Raw genomic sequence first — 14,790 nt, 5'->3', positions numbered from 1 at the left:
ACCAGAATGAATCCAAAGACAGTTATGTTATGATTTATGTACAAGGAGAGTCATAAAATTACTTTTAAGAAAAGAACACTTTTTGGGAAAGGGGGTGGTGTTCAGTTTGGGGACAGAAGTCTCAACACCATGCAGGGCCCCGTGGAACTCCTGGGCACAAGGCCTTTCTGTGTCCCCCGTTTCTTTTCTCTTTTTAAAATAATTTTGCTCATGTACTTATTTTTAGGAAACAGCCTTCATTCAGCCTCTATGACCTTCCCTAAATTCCAATGGGCAGATTCAAGCCCTTGTTAATTAGAGAAGGGAGGGGATGTGAGACCAGGGAGGAATAAACAGTCAAGAGCAGCCTTGGAGCAAGGGCCCATTTCCTTATCAATGTATACACACAATAATATCTTTGAGCTATTTTGCAGATACCGAAACCCCCTCCAGGTGGAAGAAGTTAATGATTAATGATGGTATGCTGTTCACAAGCATGCAGACCCCAGAGCAGCTGACCTGAAGGTTGACAATACGGACTCCTACTTACCTCACCACCAACCCATTGGAAGAATGTCCATGAGTTCATCACCCTCTTTGAACAATTACTAGAAAACTTCTCACTGTCTTCCCCAAGTTGGGACATGTGGTTTTGAAGGCATGAGCCTGCTGTGTCCCCCTTTGCCTGGCTAAGCAATATAGCTATTTTTTTCTACTTCACCCAAAACTCTGTCTCCGAGATTTGATTTAGCACTGGTGTACACAGAAACTGAGCTTTTGGTATCAGTCTCGGAGGCCTAAGAAGGGTAACATACAGCTATTATCAAATACTTGACTCTATAAAGAGGAGGTGTTAGGGTCTGTGTAGCTCAAGGCCAGACCAGGACTTATAAGAGGTAATATATATACGTGATACATGTGCTTAGCCGCTAAGTCGTGTTCAACTCTTTGAGACTCCAGGGACTGTAGCCCACCAGGCTCCTCTGTCCATGAGATTTTCCAGGCAAGGATATTGGAGTAGGTTGCCATTCCCTTCTCCAGGGGATCTTCCCAACCCAGGGATCAAACCCAGGTATCCCACACTGCAGGCAGATTCTTTACCATCTGAGCCACCAGGGAAGCAGCAAAGCAGATTCCAAAGTTCGTTTGGCCCCCAGTTAGGACGGGCTGTCCTGTAGATTCCCAGTCACTGGCAGATGGCCCCTTGTCCAGGCTGTCAAAGTGGGTAGTTATTGCTCCTTAGCCCCTGAGCTGAAATGCTCATCTTGTTCCCCTCCAATGCAAAGAAGCAACGAACTTTGCTGCATGAAGTCATCAGAGGGTAGACTCACCACTCTCCACTCACCAAGGTGGGAGGGAGATGACACCGGGTTTCACTTCCTGATACGAATTCTAGGAATGAACTGAGAACCCTCTATCCCCACCATTACTGAGAGTTTGTGGGAGATGACCACCCCCTTTATCCCAAGTCTTTTAGGACTACCTGACTGTGAATCCATTTTGCCAAAGGTAAAGCCTAAGGGAAGCTTTTAGCTGGGCCTGAAAAAAATAAAGATGAGTGCTCCCTCTCACCAAATCATTTCCACTGTATTTTGGCTTCCAGGGGTAAGTGTTCATCTGCTCTATCTACACATTTTCTCTTTTGTGTTACTTTCATCTAAAACTTTCCATTTCAATCACAAATCACATCTGTTTAAGCTATGTTGTATCCAACGCCCCCAAATGTGGAGACTGGTTTCTTTTGGATGCTTCTCCTTACTATGCTTGTGTGTTTATCATTTCAGTTTGTTAAGCCTGTGTCTGGTCTCTTTTTCGGCTCTCTATCAACTGTGTCGGGGGGCACTATTAAAAATACTCATATTTGGGGTTTCCCTGGTGGCTCAGTGGTAAAGAATCTGCCTGCCAATGCAGGAGACAGAGTTCGATTGCTGATCTGGGAAGACCCCACATGCAGCGGAGCAACTAACCCCAAGCACAACTCCTGAGGCCACGTGCTGCAACTACGGAAGCCCGTACACCTAGAGCCTATGCTCTTCAACAAGCGAAGTCACCCCAGTGAGAAGCCCGTGTACTGCAATTAGAGAGTAGCCCCTGCCTGCCTCAGCTAGAGAATAGCCCCCACTCGCCGCAACAAGAGAGTAGCCCATGCAGCAACGAAGACCCAGCACAGACAAAAATAAAATAAGTAAATACAATTATTTTTAAAAATACTCATAATCCTTCATTGAGCCCTTGAATGAGACACTCATCATGTAATCTATCAGATAATCCTCACCAGCCCACAACCTTGGAGCTGGGGACAGCCTCTCTCCACTCATTGTGCTCAGAGGAATCTTTTCATAAGACAACACTTATCACATCACTAATCACAGGCCTAGGTGGCTTCCAGGGTCCTGCTGCCGCCAAACCCCAGTGTATCTCCTACCAAGACCCCTCACTCCAAGCTCAAGCTACATGGACCTATCGTCTCTTCCAAGTTGTCATACTCTTTCCAGTCATGGAATTTCTGTGTATATTCTTCCCTATCCCTGGGGTTGCCCTTGTCCCATCTCTCCTTCCTATGCATCATTTGGGCCTTAATTAATGTTATTTCCAGCCCTCAGCACCTCAGAATATGACTGCTTTTGGAGACAGAGCCTCTAATGAGTTAAGTATGTTAAAATGAGAAAATTAATGTGGGCCCTAATCCGATCTGGCTGCTGTCTTCATGAGAAGAGATTAGGACATCTGGAGAGAAGCCGTGGTTGCAAGTGCACAGAAGAAAGGCCTTGTGGGACTTCCCTGGTGGTCTAGTGGTTAAGACTCCACACTTCCACCACAAGGGGCATGGGTTCAATCCCTCTTCTGGGAACTAAGATCCCACATACTGTGCAGTATGGACAACTTTTTTTTTTTTAAAGCCATGTGAGGATGCAGGGAGAAGGTGTCAGCCTGTAAGCCAAGGAAAGAGGCCTCAGGGGGAACCAAACTTGCTTGCACCTTGATCTTGGACTTCCAGCCTCCAGGACTGTAAGAAAATAACTGTCTGTTGCTGAAGCCACCTGGCCTGCAGTATTCTGTTGCAGCAGCCCAAGCTGACTAATACTATTAAGGAGTCACTCCCTCAGAGAGATTCCCCACCAACACTCCCCATTTCAGCACTATATTGTTTCTCCTCTGTCATGCACATCACAGTTTGCAATTAGTCACTTATTTGGAAGACTACCTGGATGTCGTCTGTATCCCATCCTCAGGATCCAGACACCCGGACAGGAGGAAATGTGTGTTTAGGTTCTCCACAGAGTCTCCAGCAACTAGCAAGCATGGTGCTTGCTGGTCACGTGGGGGTGAGGTGTTCCCTGTTGCTGAATGAAAGTCTGAAATATTATTTCACTGACATTAAGAATGAATGCCATGAAGCCCAGTGGAAGTGTGGGATTCTGTAACTCAAAATCAGAGGTTAGAGAATGCTGTTCTTTTCTCCATCTCTCCCTCTCTCTCTCTTTCCCATGCCTTGAAGCATGTGGGATCTTAGTTCCCAAACTAGAGATTGAACCCACTCCCCCTGCATTGGAAGCACAAAGTCTTAACCACTGGACTCCCAGGGAAGTCTGAGAATGCCTATCTGCATAAGGATTGTTTGAGTCAAGCCTTGATGGAGGTGAGAGAGGGAGACTTGGGGCTATTTGAGGACAAGTTCCAAGCAGAGGTAAAAGCAAGTTCAGTGTCCTGGAGGCAGATGGAAGCCTGGCAAAATGACCTATATGGCTGGAGTAAAGGAAGTAAGTGAGTGGAAATTAGGAGAAGGGCTCAGAAAGCTTCCAGGGGCCAGGTGATGGAGGACATTTGTGTGTGTGTGTTCAGTTGCTCAGTTGTGTCTGACTCCGTGTGACCCCATGGACTGTAGCCCACTATGTTTCTTCTGTCTATGGGATTAACCAAGCAAAAATACTGGGTTGCCTTTTCCTCCTCCAGGGGATCCCCCTGATCCAGGGATCAAACCTGTGTCTCCTGGGTTGACAGGAGGATTCTTTACCACTGAACCACCAGGGAAGCCCCGGAGGACATTTGTAGCCATGGTCAAACTCTGGCTTCTACTTGAGTGAGAAAGAAGTCTTTGGAAGGTTTTGCACAAAAGAAGCCATGTGGTATGACTTTGAACAGAATTACTCAGGCTGTTTTCATGTGAAACATAGATTGAGAAAGAAATGGGTAATGGTAGAGTCTGGAAGAACAGTTTGGAGGCCATTACAATAACCCATAATTTATGAGACGTGAGGGGCTGGGTCTAAGATGGTGTAAGTGGAGGTAGGATTCTAGGTATATTTTTAAGAAAAAAATGTTTCTCAAAAATTTGTTGACAGATTGGATGTAGGATGAAGAATACAAGGTTTGGAGTCTGAGAGCTCAAAGGTTGGGTGTTCCATTCTCTGAGAGAAGGAAGGGCATGGGGAGCACATTTTGGTGGAGAGGCTCAGGAGTTCTGCTCCAACAGGATGAGTTTGAGCAGCTGACTGGAACTCAAGTTTTGATTCCAAATAGATAGTTGTATATTTAAGTCCTGGGGTTCAGGGGAGAGGCTCTTATCAGCATATAGTTGGTCTCTAAGGTCATGAAACTACATGAGATCACCAAGGTATAGTAAGTGGAAAGAAAGAAATTCAAGGAGCCAGTACTCTGGGCACTGCAACACTGAAAGTTCTGTGGAATGAGGAAGAACTAACAATTGAGACTGAGAAGTAGTGTAACTGAAAGTGGGGTTTGGCTGCTCACTTCTCAAAAGCCATTAAAGAGGCCAGGTTGGTGGAAAGGGGCATTTCCTTTATTTTGGATGCCAGCAACCAAAGGGAGAGTGGACACCTGTCCAAAGGCCAACTCCCTGCCACTGACAGTCAGTGGGCAAGAGCTTTTAGAGGCTGAGGGAGGGGGCTACATACAGAAACAGAACTATCAGCTGACAGTCACCTTGAAACTGGTCATCAGTGGTCTGACCAGCGTCATCTCGACAGTTTTAAGTACAGTTAATATTCAGCTCCAGGGTTAGTTTGTTTCCATTTCTGGCATCCAGTTCTTGGAATTCTGGTGGCTTATGTCATGGGTAAAGTCTGGTCATGATGTAGTTAACTTCTTCCACCTGGGGTTTCAGTGTCTATAAGACAGCTGACAAGATATGGCTCAGAATATTATCTATAGCCCTTGAGAAGGAACTGAGAAGGAACTCTGCTTAATGGTATATTATTATTTACTTTCCTTTGACTGTTTTTCTTTGTTTCTGAGTTTCTTCACTTCTCTGATTAAACTTATTCTTTGGCTAAAGTTTGTTTTTTTTTTCCCCACAGACAAAAGGCAGGCAGAGGATGTGGGGTACAAGGACCATAGGGTCCTGTTCAGTTTCAGTAGGAAGAAGAAAACCGAGAGTGGGCAGTCCTGCAAGTCAAGTGAAGAAAGTGTTTCTTGGAGGTGAAGTGATAAACTGTTTCAAATGTTGCTGACAGAGCAGGTGAGAAGACAACAGGAAGAAACTGTGCAGGTAAAGGATTCAATAAAGAGGGGGAGAGGGGGCCACTGGGACTACAAACACTCTTTCAAGGAGCTTTGATATCTGGAGAAAGGTAGAGAACAGCGGTGTGAGTCCCAGGGAGAAAGGAATCAGAGTTTCTTAGGAAAAAATATTTTCATGCTTATGGGAAATTGAGGCTCAAAACGGTTAGGTTACAGCCCAGAACGAAGTCGTCTGGTCCAGATTCTTCTTCCTATCCCTACACTGCCTAAGTGATAAATTTAAGCCTTATTGGGGTCTCTCTGCCCGGCCCACAATAGGATCTAGGGCAGTTTGAATTTTTACTTTACTTGGATCAGAGGTACAACCGAAATTTACTACCTTAAGTCAAGAAACCCCTCAAATTAAATTTTAGGCTCTGACTCTAATTTTGGGGGGTTCCTGGAAGTCGCGGGGCGAACTTCGAGAAGGCGTCGGAGTTGCCAGGGGAACCCATGCACACAGAGACCTACAGCGCCGCCCGCAAGCTTTCGGAAACCTTACCAACATTAGCTGATCGGCTCTCCTCCAATCTCTTATCGGGGACCGGGCTCAACGCCCGGTCTCCACAGCAACGCCTTTGTCTGAGCCCAGGACTTGGGTACCGTGGGAGGCGCGCTCGGATGACGTCATGCACCCCCGGCGCTTGCGTGACATCAATTCCAGAGCAGAAGGGGGCTCAGCCTGCCCGCAGGTATGAAAATGAGTAAGGCCTCGGACACTGCGCACGTGTCATTTTAGGTTGGCGCCTGTATAGTTCTTAAACACCAAGTTGTGAGCGAGCAGTCTTAAAGTCTGCGTGCCTGCGCTGCTGTGCCTTTAATTTTAGCCAGAGAAACCATCAGAGATTTGCTTCAGTTCCTTCTGGCTTTCTAAGGGCCTAAGGGCAGATACCTGGGAATCGGACAGTTTGTCTCTCCTGTCTCTTACCGCTCCTGGTGGTGGTACTGCTAAATCGCTTCAGTCGTGTCCGACTCTGTGCGACCCCACAGAGGGCAGCCCACCAGGCTCCCCCGTACCTAGGATTCTTCAGGCACACGCTGGTGTGTGTGTGTGTGTGTGAGTCGTTCAGTCGTGTCTGACTTTTTGGGATTCTTCAGGCACACACTGGGTGTGTGTGTGTGTGTGTGTTAGTCGTTCAGTTGTGTCTGACTCTTTGGGATTCTTCAGGCACACACTGGGTGTGTGTGTGTGTGTGTTAGTCGTTCAGTCGTGTCTGACTCTTTGGGATTCTTCAGGCACACACTGGGGGTGTGTGTGTGTGTGTTAGGGGGGGTGTGACTCTGGGATTCTTCAGGCACACACTGGGTGTGTGTGTGTGTGTGTGTGTGTGTGTGTGTGTGTGTTAGTCGTTCAGTCGTGTCTGACTCTTTGGGATTCTTCAGGCACACACTGTGTGTGTGTGTGTGTGTGTGTGTGTGTGTGTGTGTTAGGGGGGTGTGACTCTGGGATTCTTCAGGCACACACTGGGGGTGTGTGTGTGTGTGTGTGTGTTAGTCGTTCAGTCGTGTCTGACTCTTTGGGATTCTTCAGGCACACACTGGGGGTGTGTGTGTGTGTGTGTGTTAGGGGGGTGTGACTCTGGGATTCTTCAGGCACACACTGGGTGTGTGTGTGTGTGTGTGTGTTAGGTGTGTGTGTATGTGTGTGTGTGTTAGTCGTTCAGTCGTGTCTGACTCTTTGTGACCCCATGGACTGTAGCCCACCAGCCTCCTTTGTCCATGGGATTCTCCAGGTAAGAACACTGGAGTGGGTTGCCATTTCCTTCTCCAATGCATGAAAGTGAAAAGTGAAAGTGAAGTCATTCAGCCGTGTCCCTGGTGCATTGCATCCTTAATGCCACCTACTAGTCTTGAAAATTCTAGTTGAATTCCCAGATTGTGTTGCCAGCAAGTTTCCTCTAGCAGACCATCTCCTTTCTAAGCCAGTGCTTGGTAAGGTCAGCAAGCAGACTTTTTAACACTTGTTCAGTCACTCAGTTATGTCTGACTCTTCTTGACCCTTCAGACTGCAGCAAGCCAGGCTTCCCTGTCCTTCTCCATCTCCCAGAGTTTGCTCAAACTCATGTCTATTGAGTCAGCGATGCCATCCAACCACCTCATCCTCTGTCACTGCCTTCTCCTCCTGCCCTCAGTCTTTCCCAGCATCAAGGTGGCTAAAGTGTTGGAGCTTCAGCATCAGTCTTTCCAGTGAATATTCAGGGTGGATTTCCTTTAGGATTGACAGATTTGATCTCCTTGCTGTCCAAGGGACTCTCAAGAGTCTTCTCCAGCACCACAATTTGAAAGCATCCATTTTTTGGTGCCCAGCCTTCTTTGGAAATAGGTAAAGTAAGGATAAGCCAACTCTGACTGAGAGCCTGAAAAGTTCTCTTGAGTTAAGTATTTGAACTTTTAAGGATTTGTGACTTCTGTTGACAGCTTGTGGTTCCTTCTACCTTCTTTCAGATTTTTAGCCAAGCAGTTGACTCAGCTAGGTAAATGACCTCCAGGTAAATGAAATGTCACTGTTCAGGAACTTTGGAAGCACCCAGGGGCGCTGAGCCCCAGGGGATACAGTGATGATGACAGCGCTTGCCATGAGGTATAGCTCATTTCATTGACTCATTCCAGAAACATGAATTTCAGCACCAGTTGTGTGCTGGGCATGATTACTGTTCATTGAAGAATGAAGTGAGATCTAGGAGATACGGTGCAGCCAGGAGTCAGACTTGATTGAAACTTGGCCCTGCTCCTGACTTGCTGAATGATCCGGGGGTGAGTTATGAACCCCCTCTGCATCTCAATTTTATAATTTGTAAAAATGAGCATAATCCTACCTCCTAAAGACAACCGGCCTATGAGACAAACCTCATGGTATGATTTGGCTGAGGGAGCTTTTCTTTGCCCCATTATGTTTATACCCCGAAACTTCTTTATGTTTCTCCCCTTCTCAGTGCCTGTCTTTTCAGGCCTTACACATAGGACAACACCACTAATGGGAAAACAGCCCCCTGACCAGCACACAGCCTCAGAGGTCATCCACAGATTCTGCTCAAGTTATTTCAGAGACAGCTTTCATCCAGGCGCAGCTTTTTATGGGTCTGTATGCTGAGGCCATGACTGAGCAACTAACACACACAGTCATGCTGAGGCCAAGTTAGGTTTAAGCAGAACTCACTCTCCCACTTCATCTGCAAAGAAGTTCCTCTTAAACCACCCAGATCCAAACAGAAAAAAAAAAAAAATCCTTTTCTTGAAGTGCGTGGAGGCTTGACACTAGGTGTTGGAGGGTGGCCTGTGAGGTTAGGTCAGATCCTGGGTCACTGTCGGGGAGGGATGAGGCACCATAAGCGTTGGGGAGCGAGTGTCTGGCTCCCTTGTCACCACAAAGCCTGTGGTTTCCAACCCTGTCTGCATCCCCGTCCTGCTAAACAACAGAGGGAGAGAAAACAGACATGCACACAGGCGGACACACACACACACACACAGCCTTCAGAGGAAGTAAAGCACCAGATGTTCTGGGTTTCCTGTTCGATGCTTCCACAGCTGGTCGGGTCTGTGGTTGTGGTTTGTCTGTCTCGGGCTCATGTGAGAGACAAAAGCTGGGCTGACGGGAAACCTCCCCTCTCGGCCCACCCCCTTCCTCAGCTCTAACTGATCAGTCACACGGAAACCTGGCAGGTCAGACATTTCCTGAAACACCCAGAGCCTGGATTCTCCCAGGAGGAGGCTGAGTCCCCCCAGCCCTGCAGAGCAACCCTGGGGCTGATGGTCAGTTAGATCCTGGGGACAATAGAAATCTCTCTCCAAATGTACTATTGATATAGATCTGCATTGCTGCAGAATAGAATGAAGCTGCAGAATAGAATAGAATGACATTGAGTTGCCACATTCACTAAGCCAGTGTCTGACATAGAATAACCATTCAGAAACACTCAGCATATGGAGGAATGAATGAGGGACAGGGATCTTCATCTTGGGGTTCAGTTCAATTGCTCAGTTGTGTCTGACTCTTTGCCACCCCATGAACTGCAGCACACCAGGCTTCCCTGTCCATCACCAACTTCTGGAGCTTGCTCAAACCCATGTCCATCAAATTGGTGATGCCATCCAACCATTTCATCCTCTGTCGTCCCCTTTTCCTCCTGCCTTCAATCTTTCCCAGCATCAGCATCTTTTCCAATGAGTCAGTTCTTCGTATTAGGTAGCAAAAATATTGGGGTTGAATACTTTGGGGGTTGAATCTACAAGTCCTGGCTCACCATCATGTGCCATAAGTGGCTCTAGATTCAAATTGACAATGGTTTGAAGCAGCACTGTGCTACTGACTTACCACAAGTCATTTAACTTCTCTAGGCCCACTTTCCTCATCTGTAAAATGGAGACAGTAATATCTATTGTCTATAATATGCCAAGAACCTGCCTGCCACTGCAGGAGATGTAAGAGAGCCAGGTTTGATCCCTGGGTCGGGAAGATCCTCTGGAGGAGGGCATGGCAACCCACTCCAGAATCTTTGCCTGGAGAATTCCATGGACAAGAAATTCCATGGAGGAGCCTGGCAGGCTACAGTTCAGGGGGTCATGAAGAGCCGGACACAACTGAGCCACTGACACTTTCACTTTCACTAAAGATCATCACCACATTATAAGGTAATGGCGATGCTTAAATGAGTTAATGTATGTAAATCACTTAGAATAGCTTCTGGCAGTTGTTAAGGGATGGATAAATATTAACTGTCATCAGTGTTCAATTACATTTGATTCTGACAGCAACCTAACTACAGATAGGCTCTGTGAGTAGTGCCATTTCACGGATGAGAAAACTGAAGCTCAGAGAGATGAAGTCACTTTTGCAAGTTCACCGAGGTAGTGAATAGTAAGACTGAGACTCCTCTCCAGCTCTGTCTGACTCTTTCTTGTGTGTGCATGTGTGCGTGAGGTTTCAACCGCCTCCTGCAGGTGCATTTTTTTCATCTCCTCCTGGGACCCCTCCTCCCACTCCCACTGCACAAGGCCCAGCCTCCTCCTGCAAACCTCCCTGCCTGCAGCCTCCAGCTGCATCCCTGCTTTCAGAGAAAGGTCTTGCTTCCCTGCAGAAATGTACCTTGAAGAGTGACGTCTTATAGATGATTGTGCCTAGCTGGGAATAATCAAAGAAATGGCTCATTGGGGAGAATTTCACAAATAGCAGCCTGGCCAGGAAGACATTTTGTTGTGGTGGTTTTGGCTGGGGAGGTGGTACTTTTCTGTACCCCTCAAATCCCATTACTCTGATGGTGGCTTCGTCTGACAGAAGAGGCAGTGGGATATGGTGTGAAGTGTTATGCTCAGATTTAGTGAGCATCATTATTGCTGGAGGAGCTCTGAAAATGCAGATTCTCAGGCCCCGCCTTAGAGTCTGTGAGCTACATTTTGAGAAATACTGGTGGTGTGGCAAGAGGCGCAGACCTAGGTTCAAGTTCCTTAAATAGCTGTGCAACCTTAGGAGGATATTGACCCCTTCTGAGCTTCTGTATTCTCATCTTTAAAATAGGAATTAAGCCAATCCCACCCACCTCATGGGGGACCACCAGTGAAAGTGCTTCATTCACTATGCAATGGGAATGTGAGTGGTGACCATTTCTATGTTCATGCTCAACCAAGTGCTGTGGAGAAATTCAAAGGAAGGCACAGACCCAGGCCCAAACCTCAGAGAAGTTCCTTAAATCTTTGGTGAGACAGGGAACTGTGGGCCCCTGAGCGTAATCAATTCTTTGGTGAAGGCTGTTAGCCAGAAGGGGAGGAAGTATGCTTTTCCACCTCTGCTATACTGGTCTCTCCCAGTGAACAACATGACAAAGTGCACCAGAGCCTGAATCAGTCAGGGCATGCCAGGTAATGGAGCAGTAACGAACCAACACTGGGTCTCAGTGGCTAAACACAATAAGGGTTTCTTTTTCTCTCTCTTTTTAATATTTCTTTTATTTATTTGGCTGTGCTAAGACTTGGTTGCAGCATGTGGGGTATTCAGTCCTCCTTGTGACATACAGAATCTTTAGTTGCAGCATGCGAACTCTTAGTTGCAACATATATGGGATCTAGTTCCCTGACCAGGGAATACACCTGGAACCCTGGCATTGAGAGCTCGGAGTTTTAGCCACTGGACACCAGGGAAGTCCCGAGGGTTTATTTCTTGATCACGCTGTATATCCCAGCAGATCGGCAGGTAGTTCTGCTCCACAAACTCATGCAGGGACCCAGGCAGAAGATGTTGGGCATAAGTATGGAACACTCTTCCATTGTCAGAGTGGACTAGAGATGGGGGCCTGGGGCAATTTACTGCCTCAGCCTGGCCATGGCATGCACCCCTTCTGCTCAGTTTCATCAGCTGAAACTAGTCAGATGCACAGCTGGGAAAGGCAGGGGAGCAAATGGCATGTTTGGGGAGCACTGTTTACCCAATTGTAGGCTAATGTAAGTGTTCTGAGCACATTTAAGGTAGGCTAGGCTAAGTTATGGGCTTCCCAGGTGGCCCAGCGGTAAAGAATTCACCTGCCAAGCAGGAGACGTGGGTTCAAACCCTGGGTCGGTAAAATCCCCTGGAGAAGGAAATGGCAACCCACTCCAGTATTCTTGCCTGGAGAATCCCATGGACAGAGAGCCTGGCAGGCTATGGTCAATGGGGTCACAAAGAGTTGGACACAACTTAGTGAATAAACAGCAGCAGCAGCGGCAGCAGCACTGTTTTTGCTGCAGGGTACTTCCTGCGTAGAGTAGGGAGATCTGAAAACTCTTGCCCAGATTTCCACCAAGGGCACAAAGACCAATGTTTCTCAGAGAGAAAAGGAAGGAAGATTTCTCTGTCTAGTTGCTTCTGCACCCTACATTCTGAGAAGCTCAGCTTTCCTGTCTGGTAGAGCCGAGTTTTATCTGTTTGAGAATGTAGTAGTTGTTTTGTTTTTTTTTCCCCTCTCTCCTTCCTTCTTCTTATTCTTGCCTGCCCTCAAAACATGGGAAGAGAAGTAGTCTGCCTCAAGCAGCCAGCAGTCTGGCCCGGCTCCCTGGGCTGGAGGGGAGCCATCTCCCAGCAGGCTGAGAAATACCCCAGAGCTCCCAGGGTCCTGTGGGCGCTGGGTGGGAGGCTGACACAGCCTAGAGGCGGTGTGCCTGGCCGCCAGCCCCACCCTCCTCGGAGTGCTCTGCACAGAGCGGAGCTGAAAGCAACCCAAATATCTTCGAAATGGAGAACGCTGGACTGGAACCCAGCAATTTGGGGCAGCAGTTTTTCTGGAGCACGTAGCTGGGGAATTTGCCTTGAGAAATCTCTCATTCCTCGAGTGTTGGTGGATAAATGGCACTTATTTGTTTAACCTCAAATCAAGCCACAGTCCCCATTTTCTGGGCTGCTTTGAAAGGGTTGTTTTAAAAGAGCTGAACAAGCTGAAAATCACGGGTCTGGTTGTTGGAATGGCTTTGCAGAAAGTGGTGGGCTCAGAAAGTTCCTGAATTTTCTGTAGAATGTGACTGGCAGTGGTGGGGTGTGGGTAGGGAGGTGGGGAACACAGCCTGGACCCTTATCCTGCATATTGACCGGACTGTTTCTATGAGGAGTCCAGCCTTGTCAGGGTCAGTGTTCTCTTGACCCTGGGTTCCCTTGACCAGAGTTTCAGGTGGGAGGAAGCCCTGGAAGATTCCTTTCTGAAATCTGTTCAGGCAGCTTTGTATAAAGTGGAGTTCTTCTGTTCTTTCTGTCTGACCAGTCTCTACTTCCTTCCCCTCTTTCATAACAGAAGGTGTTTGTTCTCCACACTCCCGCCCCCGAGAAAGAATTCTTTTTTTAAGTTAAATTTATTTCTTTTTAATTGAAGGATAATTGCTTTACAATATTGTGTTATTTTCTGCCATTCCTTAACTTGAATGAGTCATAGGTATATTATCTGTCCTCTCTGTCTTGAACTTCCCTCCCCATCCCACCCCTCTAGGTTGTTGCAGAGCCCCAGTTGAGTTTCCTGAGTCATACAGCAAATTCCCATTAGCTGTTTTCCCATTGGCTATCTGTTGGAGGGACTGATGCTGAAGCTGAAGTTCCAATACCTTGGCCACCTGATGCAAAGAACTGACTCATTGGAAAAGACCCTGATGCTGGGAGAGATTGAAGACAGGAGGAGAAGGAGACGACAGAGGATGAGATGGTCGGATGCCATCACTGACTCAGTGGACATGAGTTTGAGCAAGCTCCGGGAGTTGGTGATGGACAGGGAGGCCTGGCGTGCTGCAGTCCATGGGGTGGCAAAGAGTCTGACATGACTGAGCAATTGAGCTGAACTGACTGGTTTATTTTACATACAGTAGTGTATATGTTAGAGCTTACCTGGTGGCTCAGTTGATAAAGAATCTCCCTGCAATGCAGGAGACCCAGGTTTGATCCCTGGGTTGGGAAGATCCCCTGGAGAAGGAAATGGCAGCCCACTCCAGTATTCTTGCCTGGGAAATCCAGTGGACAGAGGAGACTGGTGGACTACAGTCCATGGGGTCACAAAGAGTTGGACATGACTGAGCAGCTAAACCACAGTGTATGTTTCCATGTTACTCTCTCCATACATCCCACCCTCTTCTTCTGCTGCCCCCCATGTCAATAAGTCTGTTCTCTATGTGTCTTCATTCTGTGATAAGTCGCTTTAGATGATGGTTGAAATTGGTTGTGGTGGGAGCACAGGTGGACCTCAGAGATATTGCAGGGCTTTTTTCCTCTGCCAGACTACCACGATAAAGCAAATAGCACAATAAAGCAAGTCACAGGCTTTTTGGCCGTGTTCTTAGGGCTGTCAGAGAAGACCATTTCTTTCCCTTGGCATTGCTAAAGAGGCAGGATGTCAACAGTCATCTTGCCAGACACAGGGAGAGAATTTCTTAGAGATCGAGGGAGCATAGGACACTCATGATGTCACTTGAATGCCTGAATCCAGCCATACCTGAAGCTGGTGTATTCCTGAATGTTCCAGTTGCACAGATAAATATTCCTGTTTCTTTGCCTAGGTAGCATGAATTGAGCTCCTGCCATCTTTCAATAAAAATACCATGAATAATACAAATGGGTCACCCATAGCCAATTAAATAGATTAGATGTTTGTCTTGATTGTGGTGGTGGTTTCATAGGTGTATTTATCTGCCACAATTCACTGAATTGTACACTTTGAGTGGGTGCATCTTATTGTAAGTAAATTATATCTCAATTAAGATGCTACAAATTAAAAAAAAGAGGGGTATGTGTGTAGTGGGTGGGAGTGGCTTTTTCATATCTAATTCTGCTAGGTAAAGACTCAGATAGGAAAA

At 47.1% G+C, this 14,790-nt stretch overlaps 2 long non-coding RNA genes across 2 annotated transcripts in view; one reads left to right on the top strand and one right to left on the bottom strand.

Moving 5' to 3' along the window:
* Window positions 1-6,112, bottom strand: part of LOC110133154 (uncharacterized) — a 38,164-nt gene extending 32,052 nt beyond the window's left edge. The window contains exon 1 of the long non-coding RNA XR_011490343.1: window positions 6,002-6,112. This is a non-coding gene — a long non-coding RNA (uncharacterized lncRNA). The remainder of the gene's footprint in view (window positions 1-6,001) is intronic.
* The window catches only part of LOC110133068 (uncharacterized), a 51,130-nt gene continuing 42,425 nt past the window's right edge, over window positions 6,086-14,790 (top strand). The window contains exon 1 of the long non-coding RNA XR_011490344.1: window positions 6,086-6,191. This is a non-coding gene — a long non-coding RNA (uncharacterized lncRNA). The remainder of the gene's footprint in view (window positions 6,192-14,790) is intronic.

The sequence above is a fragment of the Odocoileus virginianus genome, chromosome 11 (assembly GCF_023699985.2).
Source record: "Odocoileus virginianus isolate 20LAN1187 ecotype Illinois chromosome 11, Ovbor_1.2, whole genome shotgun sequence".
In the NCBI taxonomy this organism is placed as follows: domain Eukaryota; kingdom Metazoa; phylum Chordata; class Mammalia; order Artiodactyla; family Cervidae; genus Odocoileus; species Odocoileus virginianus.
The sequence above is the reverse complement of the archived record's forward strand: the minus strand, read 5'-3'. Positions and strand labels throughout refer to the sequence as shown.